Consider the following 16984-nt stretch of genomic DNA (forward strand, 5'->3'; position numbering starts at 1 on the left):
GAAATGACCCATCATGTCAGAAGATTGACCAACTGTTCCAATGGATTGATTAATTGTTCCAGTAGCATGACAATTTAGCTTGACTGAAAGACTTGGCTTCTGCACATGCAGAATTCTGAGTGTGAGATCCAAATGAAAAACAGTAGACTTCAACAGACAAAAAGTCCGAGGGCCTAAGCAGGCATTTCAGAGAAGAGGAAACTGGCTAATAAACATAATCTCAAACTCATTAGCAATCAAAAACAATAAGAAATGAAACCTTAACAAATACCAATATTCACTAGTCAAGTTAGCAGACTGATGAAAAAATAATTCATATCCTTTGACCCAGTAATTCCACTGTGAGTACGGTCTCTTCAGAGAACAATCCTTAATATGGAAAACAGAATGGGCACTAAGACATTTATTGCATTAGTTAGGATTATGAAAATTTAAAAGCTGAAATGTCCAAAAGTGCATAAAAGGCTAAGAAGACTATTGTAAATGCTCAAAATAGAATATGCAGCTATTTTCTTAAAATGTTTATGAAATATTTATAAATTAATACATACACAAAATCTATATTCTCTAGACTATGCAGTGTATATGTTTGGTAGCGTCTGTTCACCACATGGCTTTGTAACATAAGTCTTTGGCCCTGCTATTTATCGTGTTCTTTTCTTATCTTTTGGAAGCGTCCTTTTGATAAACACACTGCTGCATTTTACTTGCTAGAATGGCAATTATGATTAATTTGGATGCATTTATGCTTGTCACCCATCAGGCATCAAATGATTCTCTAAGTACCCCTAGAATCTATGTGCTTCTCAAGTCTTTTACAGTGTAACAATCCTTTAAATAGCAGATTTTTACTGCTAAATTAAATTTAAAATTCAATTACCATAAATAAGGAATAACACAACTGCATCTGCACATTTTTCTCACTGAGCTCAGAGTATAACAACATCATTTCTTATTTTCTTGATGGTTGTTGTCATTTCCCAGTGAAGATTGACCATACATTTGAGCAGAAAGTTAAATGTTACTTCCAAATACGGTATTAAGCCTCAAGGGTTGTCTCTTAGAACCAACCACCACACCCCTGGAATTTTGGTGTCCTAACAAGTCGTGGTGATCCAATTGGCTATCAGCAAACAAACAAAATCTGACCTGTTGTGTGTGACCCTCAAGACCGTCACCACAGTGTAACCTACCCACGGTCCGGTCTTCTTCCCTAATTGCTTCCCCACACAAGAGAAACTACTTAAAATACCAAGATACCCAATGTCTTATTGTCCTTTCTTACACCATATTCCTCATTGTGGAATGCCTCCTATCTTCCACAACAATATTCCATAAGGAATAAGGACACCATATATTTCTTGGGGCTTCTTATGTGCCAGGAAGTTTTAAAGTCACTTGGGATATATCTTCACACAAAATAAACAAAGACCCCTGCCCTCACTGGCATTTGCATCCTAGAGCAGGGGAGACAGACAATAAAGAATGAGTAGATGATACAGAGTATCAGAGCGGAGTAAATGCTAATTAAAAAAAGAAAGGAAAAGCAGAACAGGGCACAGGAGATACACTGTAAGCTGTAAAGAAAATGTAGGCTCTAAATTAGCACACAAATATGGGTTGCAAATGTCTGTCCTTTATAGAAAAGAGGTAAATTTATTTTCAGGCAAGCTAAGTTGGTTTGTCCAAGATCACAGAGTTAGAGAGTTCAGTCCTAAGCACTAGATCTCAACTCTCCTGGAGGCTATTCCAGTGCTCTCCCATTGCTACTTCTGTGTTCCATGGAGGTAAAGGGAATGAATGGACTTGGGAATCAAAAGGACCAGAGTTCAAGCCCTGGCTCTGTCCCTTCGACAAGTTACTTAACTCTTTTGCCTAAAATGTTCCTATCTAGAAAATGAAGAGAATTACAGTACCTACAATTACAAACATGTACAAAGATAAAAGGAAATGATACACAGAAGGCATTTAAACAGTGTCTGAAATACCAGCACATGTTGAATGGTATTGTAGCTTTGTTTTTAAGTGTGATTAGAATGCCAAACACCTATATACTATAACAATGAACAGTAGGTCCTAGCTGCAACATTAACATTAAATGAGCATCTATTATATGCAAGTTTTTGTTGCTCAGACATCTGTTATTACACGATGAGTAGACTGGGACTTTTCAGGCCAGTGGCTATTTTATGTTGTTTTTTATAGAAAGCGGACTCCTGGAAGGTTTCACTGGGGAAAAAAAAAATCAATACTGTTTAGTGACCTAAACCAGTCAGAGATCAAACAAAGCTGGAGGTCATGGTGGCAGATGAAATTCTCCTTCTTTAAACAATGAATTGACCTGGACACTAGTTCATCTTTGAGAAACATTGACTTTTCACAATGTCCTCTAAATTGCTGGAAGAATAAATGCTTCAATTTCCTCCATAATATAGAAAATTATAGCAAGCCAGAGAACAGTATCCATTTTATAGGAAGAACATCTTTCTGAAATTTATCCAGGCCTTCAAGAAGAGAAATTTGAAATATATCTTAAAGTATATTTTCTATCCACAAACATACATCTGTGTTTTTTCATGTACTCCTCTGGCAGCGTAATATTTTCTTCTGGACCTGAAGCACCTTGAGGGAAGGACCATGTCTTATCTAGTTCTTCCTTTTCCACAGTTCGCAACACAGTGTTCCACTCACAGCAGGAATGCAACTGATTTCTAGTCAACACGTGAATCAATACAGATCGGATGCCCTAGCTTATCCTTAGTTGCCAAGAAGAGTGCTGATATACCACAAAAAAGGAAATAGTTCTATACATTTCTGTATAAAGGCAGAACCTAGGATAACAATGTCATAGATACTGGCAGACCCTAATAAACCCACCTCTCCTGTAGAATCTCTTTCCACTTCAACTTTGGGCTTGGCTCTAAGACTTGCTCTGAGGTAATGACATCAAATATAATATAAGCAGAGCTTGTTAAGCACTTACTTGCATGTTGGGGCTTGTCTTTCTGGAATGCTTCCTCTTGGAACCCAACCACCAGGCAGTAAGAAAGCCTGTCTAGCCTAATGATAAGGGAGAACAGAGACACGCCAGCCAATTAGCACCAATTGCCAGCCATGGGAATGAGGTTATCTTGGATGTTCCAGACTCTGATGAGCTCCAGTCTGATTGTAGCCTCCTGCATGATCCCAGCCAACGCCACAGGGAACAGAACCAATCACTGAGCCCAGACGGCCCTCAAATCATAAAAAATAATGAATCATTGTTTAAAGCCAGAACACCTTGGGCTGGTTCAAAGTATAATAATAGATAACTGAAACGTAAGTGAAAAGGTCACATGCTTAAGACCAGGACAAACATGTGTCCTAGACCCCCTCTGCCATCTGACAGTTCTGAGACCTTTTGGTCTATTGTAGACCCTATTAGTATTCCAATTTCTTTGTTTCTGTTGTAGAAAGACAGAACTGTGAGAATTAAATAAAATAATGCCATAGCTAGCAAGTACCCCCAAAATAGTTAGCTGCCACTGTGAGCATTACTAAGGTAATATAAATAATATAGACTTCATTTCTTTGTGGTGGTATTGATGCAAATCTCATTTGGTAGTCCAAGCCAAACTGTCTATTATAACACTACTTCTCACCTTCTCCTTAATCTCTACCAGATTCACACATCAAGTGTTAGAAGAGTAAATGGAAAAACTTCTACTTTGGACTAGCCTCCTGACTACCCTCCTGGCCTTCACTCTTGTCCCCTCACCATTGTCCCTCATCCACTCTGCAGCCAAAATGACCTATCCAAAGTCCTAAATAATTTCCCATCCCTCCCCAGCTTTAAATTTACCTATGGCCTAGCACTAAAACCTGAATAAATCCCAAAGCCCTTCATCTGACCCAGAGTCCTACATGGACTTATCACTGTATTCCTATCTCATGGCATGACCTTCCCTTCCCCTCTGCAATGTCCTCACCAGCTAGGCCAGTCAACCGCAAACACCCCAAGGTCATCCTGACTTGGGGCCCTGCCTCCATCATTCCTTCTACTTGGATAAGACATTCACATGTCTCCCTGGCACTATTCAGAAGCCAACTCAGAAGCCAAGTCAGAGAAACTTCTATCAGCTAAAGCAACGGCCACCCACAGTCTTTCTACCACTAGTTGCTCTCAGTCACAACATCTACGTTTTGTTCTGTTTTCCTTTCTTCTTAGCTCTTAGAACTTGACAGAATATTCATTGTTGGTGTGTTTGCATGCTCATTGTCTGTCTTCCCTCTTGGAAAACCAAAGTCACATGAGAGCTAGGCTTCTGTCTTGTTCATTACGTGAGTCCCTTTGCCTATAGCAAAGGTTCACAAATTATAGTCCACAGGCTTGTTGTTTTTTTTTTTAGGACACGTGAGCAAAGAATGGCCTTTACATTTTTTCATGATTGGAAAAAGTCAAAAGAAAAACAGTATTACATGACATGTGAAAATTATGTCAAATTTAAATTACAGTGTCCATAAATAACATTTTCTTAGAACACAGCCACATTTATTGTCAATGGCTCCCACTGCTTTAAAATGGCAGGACTCAAGAGCTGCCACGGAGACCAGATGGCTCACAGAGCCTGAAGTATTTACTATTTGACTTTATACACACACACACACACACACAGAGAGAGCTGACCATGGCCTAGTGTCTGACTAATCTATATGGTCCCAAGGAATTTTTTTTAAACAGGAAAAAATGTCCAACAGGGAAATTTCCCAGGACCCAGGTAACATCTGACCAAGAATACTTGTCCCCATGAAAAGCCAGTTAAGTACAAGTTTCTCACAAGGTTCTTGGAAGTCTTCCAGGTTCTTTACTCTTCTCCAAATGCACTGCATTTCTGTGAGGAGCAGAATGCAATATCTGCATTCTCATCAAGTGTTCTAATTGATCCACACACAGTGGAAAGCTAAATGAACAGGAATGGAGATGTTTGGAAAAATTAAACACAGATTTCTTAATAAAGCTGAAAATAGCTTAATAAAGCTGAAAATAGGCTCCTGGCATCCCAAGGCGTGTTTATTTCTGTTTAAATAGATGACTCCCCATAGACTGTTATCAGCTCAGTGGGGATCCCAGGAGAGAAGTACTTTGCTCCTCCTGTGCATTTTAAGCTCTTTTCAGATGAAATTCAACCAGAGACTATAAAAAGCATCTGTCAGTCTGGATGAAAACAATAACCATGGTCAAGTAATGCTAATACTCTTAGCTGCCCATTTCTTGAGTGCTCTAAACAGACACCAGATAGTCTCATAGAAGGTGGAGAGGTTGACAAACAACGCTTTCTGCAGAAAGGTGGCTTCCTGGAAGATGATGATGAGAGTATCAGGTGGACCAGTGACAGGGTCATTCTCATTAGGAAAGTAGCTGTCACTGCAGTGTGCTTCCTGACTTGAATCCAGCAGCAGGGTGAAGGTTTTGGCCATGGGCAAGTGTGGATGGCACGTGTCCTGCTGCCACTGCAGACGAGGGGTGCCTAGAACTATGGCAAACCCCAGGCAGAGTCTGGAGCAATCAGGTAGTGCCACTGGCAGCAGAAGGAGGGATGACAGAGAAGGTCCTAGATAAGACCTCAAATGAATACCAAGCCCCTATCCAGAGGCAGCAGGAGATCAAGATTGTATCAGAGCAGGGGGTTCACTCTAGAACTCAGCACCACAGAAGAGAAGATGATCTGTTTCCAGAGATTGACTTCACTATCAAGGAGGCACCTGAGAGGAGATGGAGGAAACAAGAAGTGTGCCAGAAAGAACAAAGTGATGAAACATGCTCACCGAGTGACTGACAGAAACACAAACAAGAAGAGAAAGGCTCTGAAGAAGCAGTAACTGGGCTGCGAAGTAGCTTAATAATAAATCTTCTTAATCTCAAGAATTAGAGCCAACTATGATTTGGGATCTAATCAGGTTAATTAATCAATGTAAAGAGTTTATCCTTCCAAAAAAAATCACTTCATAGACAAATCAGATGTTCACCTTAAATGTTGAAAATCCCACCTTATAGATAATCAGGGCAAGTTTTTGTAGGTAAAATGAATTCAACAATAATTATATACAAAATAAGAAATGATGGGGGAGGGCACCTGGGGCTCAATCGGTTAAGCATCTGCCTTTGGCTCAGGTCATGATCCCGGGGCCCTGGGATGGAGGCCCACATCGGGCTCCCTACTCATTGGGGAGTCTGCTTCTCCCTCTCCCTCCACCTGCCACTCCCCCTGCTTGTGCGTGTGTGCTCCCTCTCTGTCAAATAAATAAATAAAATCTTAAAAAAAAAAGAGAGAAAGAGATGATGGGGGCAAAGTAAAAGCTTTAAATATCAGGTAATGGGCAGGTGAAGGCTAATGATGGCAGCTCTAGAAGCTGTATCTCTATGCTTACCCATATGCCATCCTCCTCGTCTCTTCTTCCCTCCCTCCCCTCCCCCCACTCACTCTTGGAGGCACAACTTACTCTGGGGAGCTTTCTGATGTCCCTTCTTGTGTGTTCTCACAGCATTCTGCTTATGCCACTACCACAATACCCATTACGCTCCAATATAATTGCCCGATGATTATTGATTCTCAGCCCTCAAGAGAAAGGACATGGATTCTCCAAGCTGCATCCTTAGAGGCTTGCACAGTGCCCGGCTCAAAGCAAGAAGTCAGTGTATGGTGATTAACATAACATAATAAAAATAAATAAACTGTCTTATGAACAGGAAAAAAAAAAGTCAGTGGAGGACAAATGACATGGTGGAACAAGGGAATAAGAGAAAGAACAAATGAATGAAGTTACTAAGTAAACAAGGATCTTGCTGCTGGCAAGAATAAAATCGGGATCAAAATAACCTAATTCCATCACAGCATGAATACCCTGAAAAGGATCAATCCCAGAGACTTTCCTTACCCTGGAGAAAACGAGTTCTTTATAAGTCAGGCTTTCTAACATCTTTTTCTGATGCTTGGCATAAAGTTGATTTTTGGCATCATACCTCTTCACAGAAATTACATCTTTTATCAAGTTGAAAGAGCAAAACAATATGAAGTATCTTAGGTGTGCTCTAGCCACAGCCTTAAATAGTTAAATATAATTTCATTTCAAATTCTTTTGCATTTCTTTCCACGGTACTACTTGTATGCCCAGAAATCTCTACTTCTTCCTTTGCTAGTAGAGATTTCTGCACAATAACTTCAAAATCTCCTTTATTTTCCACAGAATGTTCCATTTAAGAGATAAGCTAAATGCCTGAATAGGAAGCAACCCCAAATATAAGGAGAATGATTCCCCTTTTATCAAAAAATGATCCCCATTTTTTATATCAAAAGATATAAAAAAAAGAAAAATATTCTGGGCAAAGTTGAATAACTTTGAGGACCATATTAAATAGACATCTCTATATAACATTTGACTGGTTCAGTTATTATGCATAGTTGTACTAAATACATTACTTAATAGGTTATATGAAATAGATCAATTGAGAAATATTATTCTTTTTCCATGATATAAAGTAATTTCATTTAATCTCTTCCCATGCATCTTGACTTCAAGGTCCTCCCCAGAATAATCATTTTACAAGTTCTCTAAAAGTTTCCAAACCTATCATCATCCCTTCTGTCTAAGTTGTTTGAGAAAGCACCTTTTGAATCTATGTTCGATGCTTTCTTTGGAAATTTCAAATGAAGTCACAAGAATCCAACTGTATAATGTTAGGACTTCTTATTTTCTCATTTGTCTAACAGGTAAATATTTGTGATCTCTACATGGTGACCAAAAACTGAACTGTGTTATTAAGTGATTTTTAAAAGGTGTATACATAATAATATTCAATACTTGCAATTGTGAGAACACACTCCCAGGAATAATGACTAATTCTTTTTTGAGGGATTTTTTTTTTTTTGCCCCCATTTAAATGTTATTCTCCAGATAAATTCTTTTTTTTTTTAAAGATTTTATTTATTTATTTGAGAGAGAGAGAATGAGAGACAGAGAGCACGAGAGGGAAGAGGGTTACAGGGAGAAGCAGACCCCCTGCTGAGCAGGGAGCCCGATGCGGACTCGATCCCGGGACTCCAGGATCATGACCTGAGCCGAAGGCAGTCGCTTAACCAACTGACCCACCCAGGAGCCCCTCCAGATAAATTCTATAAAAATCCTAAACTGGCATAGCTCATGTCATTTTTTTTTCCCCTCCTCCAAATAGCTTCTTATTGTTCAAAACAAAAGAACTGAGAGAATACCTGGTAATATGGTAATATGGTAAAATTCAATACGGACTTGAATTTAAGGCAGTTCTTTTTTTCTGAGGGATAGACAAGAGGGAAAATCCCTTATATTTGGACATATATGATACTCTCTCTCTCTTTTGTGGCAACATTCATTCACTTACATCTATTTTGCATGAAGTAGATTTGGCACTAAGTGTAGCAAACCAGATGTATAAGCTGATTAGAGCTCAGTCTAGAGTCTTTCCCCGTAGATACTGCTTTTATACTCAGGCTATGTTGGTTTTAAGCACTTGCAACAGTGGTAAAAAGACATTCCAATTTTTTCAATTGCTTTTGTAAAGAACCATTTTTTTCCATTTTAAATATATCTACTTTCTTTTTTCTTTGTTTCTTGGAGCAATCATAAATGCAATATATGTGGCTTCCCATATCAGTGTAAGCAAATTCATTTTGATATAAAGAACACTTTAGTACTTTGAGTTCCCATGTAATTCAGATTGTCAGGGAAACTCCAAGGACCAAGTGCCTTCTTCCAAAAAATGTCTGGCTCTGTAATCAGCTTCCTGCAGATATTTTTTATATTCCCAACTGAACCTATGGTAATATCTTTTTTTTTTTCAGCCTCTATAATAATCCAGAACTGGGTAAATTTCTTCAAAATTCTCCTATTTGCACAATATACTATTCTTTTTCTTTTGGTTTCCAATTCATACCATTATTTTAGATATTCTCATTTCAACAGCACATCATTTCTCTTCTAAGTTTTTGTCCCTGTCATTACCAAAAAGGAGTTATTTATCAATTTTTGAAATGCCACCTCTCTTCAACACTTGACACTTGGTTCAGGTACCAGATAGTCTCATTTACCTGGATATTCTGCCTTTCTCATCCTGGGCTTATATGTAAAATGAGTGAGCTCTCTAAAAATTTCTTTAAGTCTGTGAATCTGTGGAATTATTTTCCCAAGGAAAACATTGATCTATTGTTGAAACCTAATCCACCTAACAGTATGACAAATTCACACTGTACAAATCCTCATGACCACTTAAACACTGCATTCTAGATCCGCACTGCTAGAATTAGAACTCAAGCTTCACCTTCTGTTAGTTGTGTGACCTCAGACAATTTTCTGAACCTCTCTGTGCCTCAGTTTTCTTGTCTATAAAATGAGGATTACAATAATCATCATCTAATTGGCTTGACATGAGAATTAAATACATATAAAGCAGGAAGAATAATGCATGGCACAATATAAACACAAAAAGTTATAATAGTTATAATCATTACCTTCCATCTAACTTGGTATATGTTTACTTAGTACCTACTATATGCAAGGCAGTATGCTGAGTCATTCAAGATCCAGAACACTGGCTAAAATATGTTCCCTACCCTCAAGAAGTATACAATGTATTAAGGGTCAAGTCAAGTAGATGAACAATTAATACAAGACAAAATGTGAAATGAAAGAGTTCAAAAGTCCAATAAAAGGTTTATGTGAGTTCAGAAAGAATAAAGCGAGTATAGCTGGATAGGGATAATGAGAAACTTTTTCATAAAGAGTTGCTATTTGAACTTTACCTTGAATAAGGGGTAGACTTATAATAGGCAAAGACTGAGTTGGGAATGTACTTAATGAGAGAAATGGCACCATGTAGGAGGAAAAGGGAGTATCTAGATGAGTGAAGAGTATAGGGTGGCTAGAACACATGGACTAACTAGGAAAAGCAAAACCCCTAGGAGTTGAAAGACAGCTGGGCTAAAATTTTGGAGGCCCTTGAATACATTCCAAATTGAGGGAACCTGTGAGGGGGATTGAACGGACTAGTGGCAATCTAAACAAGGCTTTAAGGAGATTGATCTGATGTCAATATTGAAATGGAGGAATGAAGGAAAAGAATGTGAAGATGAAGAACCCAGTTTTTCCTCTTCTGTTTCTTTGTGGTTTAAGCAGCTTACAGTAAAACAAAATATAAGAAAATAGAATTAGTAAAAAAAAATTAAAATCAAGTAACAGAATAAGAAGAGAACATTTCATAGACAAAAAATGCTCATGGCTTTTTTTGGTGCTTCATAGTAGCCAAGATAATGGGGAACCTCTCAATGGATTACATATCTCACATTACCTGATAGAAGGACCCAAATTCATGGTGAAAATCAAGTTCTCCTAATCCTCAGTTCTGAGAGGAATCTTATCTGTTGACCTTTTAAGCAGACTGTTTTTCCCCAAATTCAAACTGTCCCTTACAAGATTTTGCATCCCAGACCTTGAGGAAAGCTGAAGTCAGAATGTTAAAGCATCCTTCTATAAAAGCAAGTCTATGGGGGCACCTGGGTGGCTCAGTCGTTACGCGTCTGCCTTTGGCTCAGGTCATGATCCCAGGGTCCTAGGATCGAGCCCCGCATCAGGCTCCCTGCTCCGTGGGAAGCCTGCTTCTCCCTCTCCCACTCCCCCTGCTTGTGTTCCCTCTCTCGCTGTGTCTCTCTCTGTCAAATAAATAAATAAAATCTTTAAAAAAAAAAAAAAAGCAAGTCTATGTATATAGATGGTGGTGGGGGCAGATAATTATGGAGTGATGCAGTCTAGTTATCCAACTTTATATTGACCCTCACTGATATCAGAGTTTGAGATTAGACAACCTTTTTAATAGTCCTCAAGAAGGTATACTGATGAGAGAAATATCATCTGGTCACTCTACAAACTCATGACAGACAAATAATTACTTGTTTTAAGCCACTAAGTTCTGAAGTGCATTCTTATGCAGCTGTAGACAACTAAAGCAACCTTAATTTTTACAATAATTTAACGAAGGAAAGTATCTCTTATTTTACGGATGAGCAAACTGGAGATCAGAGAGGTTAAGCAACTTATGCAGTGTCACAGAGCTCCTACTTGGAAGAGCTGAGATGAAAGGCAGCTATGGCACCTGAACGATTTGTAAGGCCATTAACTAACATAGAGCCATAATGAGGAGAAGTTAAAGAAAAATCAGACAATTTATAGCTACTATTCTTTATAACATCAGAACTTTACATGAAGCAGAGTAAACTGATAAAGCCCGAGATAAAATTATCCAATAAATGTTCAGAAATCTCAGGAAACAGAGGCAGCCTGCCAACCACCTGTTTTACCACCTTGAGGCCATTGGTGTTCTTTAGAGAGCAGTCTTGTAAAGAAAGTTCATAGACTGAAGCCAGACAGGAATATTTTGCAACAGAGTAGTTCTTCCAGTTCTCTTCTCCGCCTGTGAATTCAGGCCATTCTTTTTTTTTTTTTTTTTTTTTTTACATTTCTTCCTATCTTCCTTCCACTAATACTGAGAATGAGCATAAAGAGCTGTCCCTGCCCCAGGTCCTGAGGTTATAGTGGTGAACAACTCCATCATTCCTGTAGCCAAGGAACGCATTGTATAGTGAGGTTGATGAGAAGGAAAGCATGTGATGATAACCAGGGAGATGCACACTGGGTAGGATATACAGAGAGCTCTGGGAGAACTGGGAGAGCTACGCCCCTCAATCTCAACAGGGAATGGAAAAAGAGTTAGTCAAGGAAGCTTCCCAAATGTGGTAATGATTAAGTTTAGTCTTCTAAGATGAAAAGGAGATCTCTCCTGAAGGGGAGAGCAACCAAGGCCACGTGCAAAGGTCTGACCGAGAAAGGATATGTGACTGTCTAACAATGAACTCTGTCTGCACTCTCTTTGGAGTGCCACACTTTGTTGTTACTAGGGTGAAGAAGAGAAAGGATGGAAATAGTGAAACTGGGGAAGGAAGCAGATCTCAGAACATGGGAGGTCTCCCACGCTATGTTCAGCTGACCTTCTCCTAAGGCCAAAGGGAAGCTGCTGAATGAGAGGCTTTAAGTAGGGCAGTGACAAGATCCTATTTTCTTTTCGGAAAGATCTTACTGAGGGCATTGCAGAAAATAGATTTAAGGGAGCTAAACTATAGGAAGGACACAAGTTAGAAATAACAGAAATTGTTAAGTTACCAATAATGAAAAAGGCTAATGAGAAAGGAGGGGTCAGAGAGTAAGAAGAGAGGTAACTGGATTCAAGAAATACAAAAGTAGAGAAATAAGGGGCTTGATGGATAAGTAGGTAGGATTTGGTCCCCTTGCTGAATGTGAGTTATAAACCCGTTATATAAACGAAGCAACCTATCCAGTAAGTTCCAATGACAGTAATTAATTTAATTTGCCCAATTCTCCTCAGAATTATCTTTTAGAATGGTATAAAAGGGACAATAATGAATAATCTCTAGACACAGCAAGCACTTATCATGTGACAGGTACAGTGCTACAGCTCTGTATTTTCTCACTCAGTCCTCCTAATGACCTTAAGAGGTAGGTATGATGATTATCTCACTTTAAGAAATATGAGGCAGTACATGCCAGATCATTCATTTTTGGGGTGATTCAATAAACGTATATTATTTTGCTTTTATCAATCACTACGCTAGGGGCTACATAGGACAAGGGAATAGATTACATGGCATTTGCCCAAAAATGCTCATAGCTGAGATGCCTGGGTGGCTTAGTCAGTTAAGCATCTGCCTTTGGCTCAGGTCATGATCCCAGGGTCATGAGATTCTGTCCCGCCATACTAGCCAGATTTCTCTGCAGGCTGATTTGCTGAATTTTAATGACCCAGATTAAGAGAAAATCAGTGTTCCAGGTTCTGAGAAAGCCTCAGGACTCTACACAAACAGCTCTGATTTACTCAGTGTATCATATCATAGCGAAGTGTGAACTGTGGATTCAAATGGAGAAGAATTCCTCAATACGTGTACAACACAATAGATTTGGCTAATTTAAACAAGCAATGCTTATGGCATTCATGATGTTTTAATAGAAAAAGTCAGATTTGATTTACTTCTCCTTTCTCTTCTGAGTTGGAACAGGAGCTAGTTTATTCCAGAGTCCACATTAGCCGAGCTGGCTGGAGTTTCTAAGGGAGAAGAGGAAGGTAAAGAGTGGGAGAGACTTGGGGGATAGCTCAGCCTCCAAGGCACTGACCATTTAATTGACAGTACTGACGTGGCTTATTATATTTTGAATGATGTCCAATGTGGTACTCTGGCCTCCAATGTCTGGAGTATGGACATCTTTCTTCTCCATGGATGCCAAGATGGCAATGCGAATGGAGGTGGCATAGGAGTGGAGCTTGAGGTAATCCAGCATAATACAGCTTGCCAGGAGCATGGCAGTAGGGTTAGCCATATTCTTATTGGCTAAATTTCTGCCTGATTGCCTTGAGGCTGTTTCAAACACTGCGTATGTATGGCCATAGTTCGCACCAGGCACAAGGCCCACTCCCCCAACCAACCCTCTGCAGACATTGTTGACAATGTTGCCATAAAGATTGGGCATCACCATGACATCAAACTGCTGGGGCTGGGATACCAGCTGCATGGTGGTGTTACCCACAATCATGCCCTCGAAGGTGAGCTCAGGATAGCGGGAGGCCACTTCCCTGCAACACTGGAGGAAAAGACCATCTCCCAGTTTCACGATGTTGGCCTTGTGCACAGCCGTCACTTTCTTGCACCCCATCTCTTGGGCCAGCTGGAAGGCGTATTCAGCAATGTGCAAAGACTTGGCCTTGGTAATGATCTTGAGGCTCTCAATCACTCCTTTCACACTCTCGTGCTCCAGGTTGCTGTATTCACCCTCTGTGTTTTCCCGAACAACTAAGAAGTCTACGTCCTCGTGCCGGGTCTCCATGCCTGGCAGACTTTTAAAATGGATGACGTTGGCATAGAGATCTAGAGTGGTGTGAAACATGTTGTTACGGGATTTATGAGATGGTAGCAGGTTGTGGTCGGTTTCAATGTTGCCCTTCAAAGTCACATGGTTTCGGCAGACTGCCATGATGGCATTGCGAATGTCCTCTTCACCAGAAGTGGAGTTAACCATCACCTCCTCAAAGTCCACAGGCACACATGCATGTCTGAACACAGTCTTGACATGCAGCATAAGTTCAGGTCCAATGCCATCCCCTGGAATCAGAGTCACAGTTGTTGCCCACCATACTTGGCTGATGGAGGAATACTGTGTTTAAAAGAGAAGCTCCTCAGTGAGGTCTCAGGACCAAATAAAATCTACCAAGAAGGGCAGAGAGTAGAAGGTCGCAACACAGCCTTCACGGAGCAACTGGCAGCTGTCAGCATCTTCAGTGCCATGATCATGAAGCAGAAGGTAATTTATGTAAAAATATGCATTCTTCCTCTTGTTTTGAATCGGCTTCTTTTGGTGGAATTCTAGGTCCATAATTCTTGCTAGGTCACAACCATCTCTCCTTCCTTGTATTCTATTTTGACATTCTACTGCATTGAGAGAGCTAGCCAAGAAGTGATGTATCCTATAGAAAATGTATTTATTCTATGTGCTAAGCTCTGCATGATGTACTTTTTAAAAATTGGCTTTATATTTTAGAGCAATTTTAGGTTTACAGCAAAATTGAACACGAAGTAGAGAGATTTCTCAGACAGCACCTATATCCCATAAAATTCTCCCCAAACTATCAAAATACCACACCAGAGTGGTACATTTGTTACAACTGATGAACCTACATTGACACATTTTCACCCAAAGTCCATAGTTTAAATTAGAGTTCACTCCTAGTGTAGTACTTTAGGAGTTTGGACAAATAGATAATGGGGTGTATCCCCCATGATAGTATCATACAATGTAGTTTCACAGCCCTAAAAATCTGCTCTGCTTTGCTTACTTATCCCTCCACCCTCCCTGGCCCCTGGTAACCACTGATCTTTTCAGTGTCTCCATAGTTTTACATTTCCCAGGATGTCATAGAATTGAAATCACACTGTATGAAGCCTCTTCAGATTGGCCTCATTGATTTAGTAATATGCAGTTAAGGTTACCTCCATGTCTTTTCATAGACTGTATCTCATTTCCTTTTAGCACAGAATAATATCCCATTGTCTGGATATAAAACCACGGTTTATATATTCACCTACTGAAGGACATCTTGATTTTTTTCCAGGTTTTGGTAATTGTAAATAAAGCTGCTATAAGCATACATGTGCAGGTTTTGTGTGGACATAAACTGTCAACTTATTTGAGAAAGTAACAAGGACCCCAACTTCCGGATCCTATGGTAAAAGTATGATTAGTTTTGCCAGAAACTGCTCAACTGTCCTCCAAAGTGTTTGTATCATTTTTCAGTCCCACCAGCAGTTAATGAAAATTCCCATTGTTCTACAACCTTGTCAGAATTTGTTGTCAGTGTTCCAGATTTTAGTCATTCTAATAGGCATGTATTGGTATCTCATTGTCTTAATTTGCATTTCTCTGATGACATACTACATATCGAGTATCTTTTCATATGCTTATTTGCCATCTTCTTTGATGAGGTGTCTGTCAAGGTTTTAGCCAATTTTTTAATTGGGTTGTTTTCTTATTGTCGAGTTTTAAGAGTTCCTTGTATTTTTTTTGGATGACAGTCTTTTATCAGATATGCCTTTTGCAAATAATTTCCCCCCAATCTGTGGCTTGTCTTCTCATTCGCTTGACTTTGTCTTCTTTTAGAGAAGTTCTTAATTTTAACAAAGTCTATATTGTTATTTCTTTCATGGATCCTGTCTTTGGTGTTATACCTAAAAAGTCATCGCCATACCCAAGGTCATCTAGATTTTTTCCTACATTATATTCTTGGGAGTTTTATAGTTTTGTATATTATATATAAGGCTAGGATTCATTTTGAGTTAATTTTAGTGATGGATTTAAGGTCTGTGTCTAGATTTTTTTTTTTTTTTTTTTTGCATATGTATGTCCAGTTGTTCCAGCACCATTTGCTGAAAAGACTTTTCTCCATTATGTTGCTTTGCTCCTTTGCCAAAGATCAGTTGACTATTTGTATGGGTCCATTTCTGGGCTCTTTATTCTCTTCCATTGATTTATTCATCTGTTCTTCTGCCAATAACACTATCTCGATTACTGTAGCTTTTTTAGTAAGTCTTGAAGTTGAGGACTTTCAGTTTTCCAGTTTTCCTCTTCTCCTTCAATACTATGTTGGCTCTTGTGGGTTTTTTGCCTCTCCATACACACTTTGGAATCAGTTTGTTGATATCCAAAAAATAACTTTGAGATTTTTGATTAATTTTGCATTGAATCTATACATAAAGTTGGGAAGACCTGATATCTTGACAATATTAAGACATCCTATCCATGAATAGAAAACATCTCAATTTATTTAGTTCTTCTTTGATTTTATTCATCAGAGTTTTATAGATTTCCTCATATAGATCTTCTACATATTTTTTATTTATACCTAAGTATTTCATTTTGGGGGATGTAAACATAAATGATATCGAAGTTCCAATTTTAAATGCCACTTATTCATTACTTGTATATAGGAAAACAACTGACTTTTCTGTTTTAACCTTATATCCTGCAATCTTGTTATAATCACTTATTAGTTCCAGTAATTTTTTGCTGATTCTTTCATATTTTTTTACATAATCCTGTCATCTGCAAACAACAGTTTCATTTCTTCCCTTTTAATTTGTATACCTTTAATTTCCTTTCTTACTGCATTAGCTAGAAATTCCAGTATAATATCGGAAAGGAGTGGTAAGAGGAGACAACCTTGCCATGTACTTGATCTTTACAGTCTTACTGCATTAGCTAGAAATTCCAGTATAATATCGGAAAGGAGTGGTAAGAGGAGACATCCTTGCCATGTACTTGAAAATTGTGGAAAGCTGTGTGTTTCTCAAAGTATGATGTT

General features: G+C 38.9%; 1 protein-coding gene and 1 pseudogene across 2 annotated transcripts in view; both read right to left on the reverse strand.

The window, feature by feature from the left end:
• Positions 1-16984, reverse strand: part of NELL1 (neural EGFL like 1) — an 808674-nt gene that overhangs the window by 265404 nt on the left and 526286 nt on the right. The gene's annotated exons all lie outside the window — the stretch shown is intronic.
• LOC123857897 (isocitrate dehydrogenase [NAD] subunit gamma, mitochondrial-like) lies at positions 13022-14483 on the reverse strand (annotated as a pseudogene).

The sequence above is a fragment of the Mirounga angustirostris genome, unplaced genomic scaffold (assembly GCF_029215605.1).
Source record: "Mirounga angustirostris isolate CCGP_5_RB_7025 unplaced genomic scaffold, mMirAng1.0.hap1 SCAF_13, whole genome shotgun sequence".
Lineage (NCBI taxonomy): Eukaryota > Metazoa > Chordata > Mammalia > Carnivora > Phocidae > Mirounga > Mirounga angustirostris.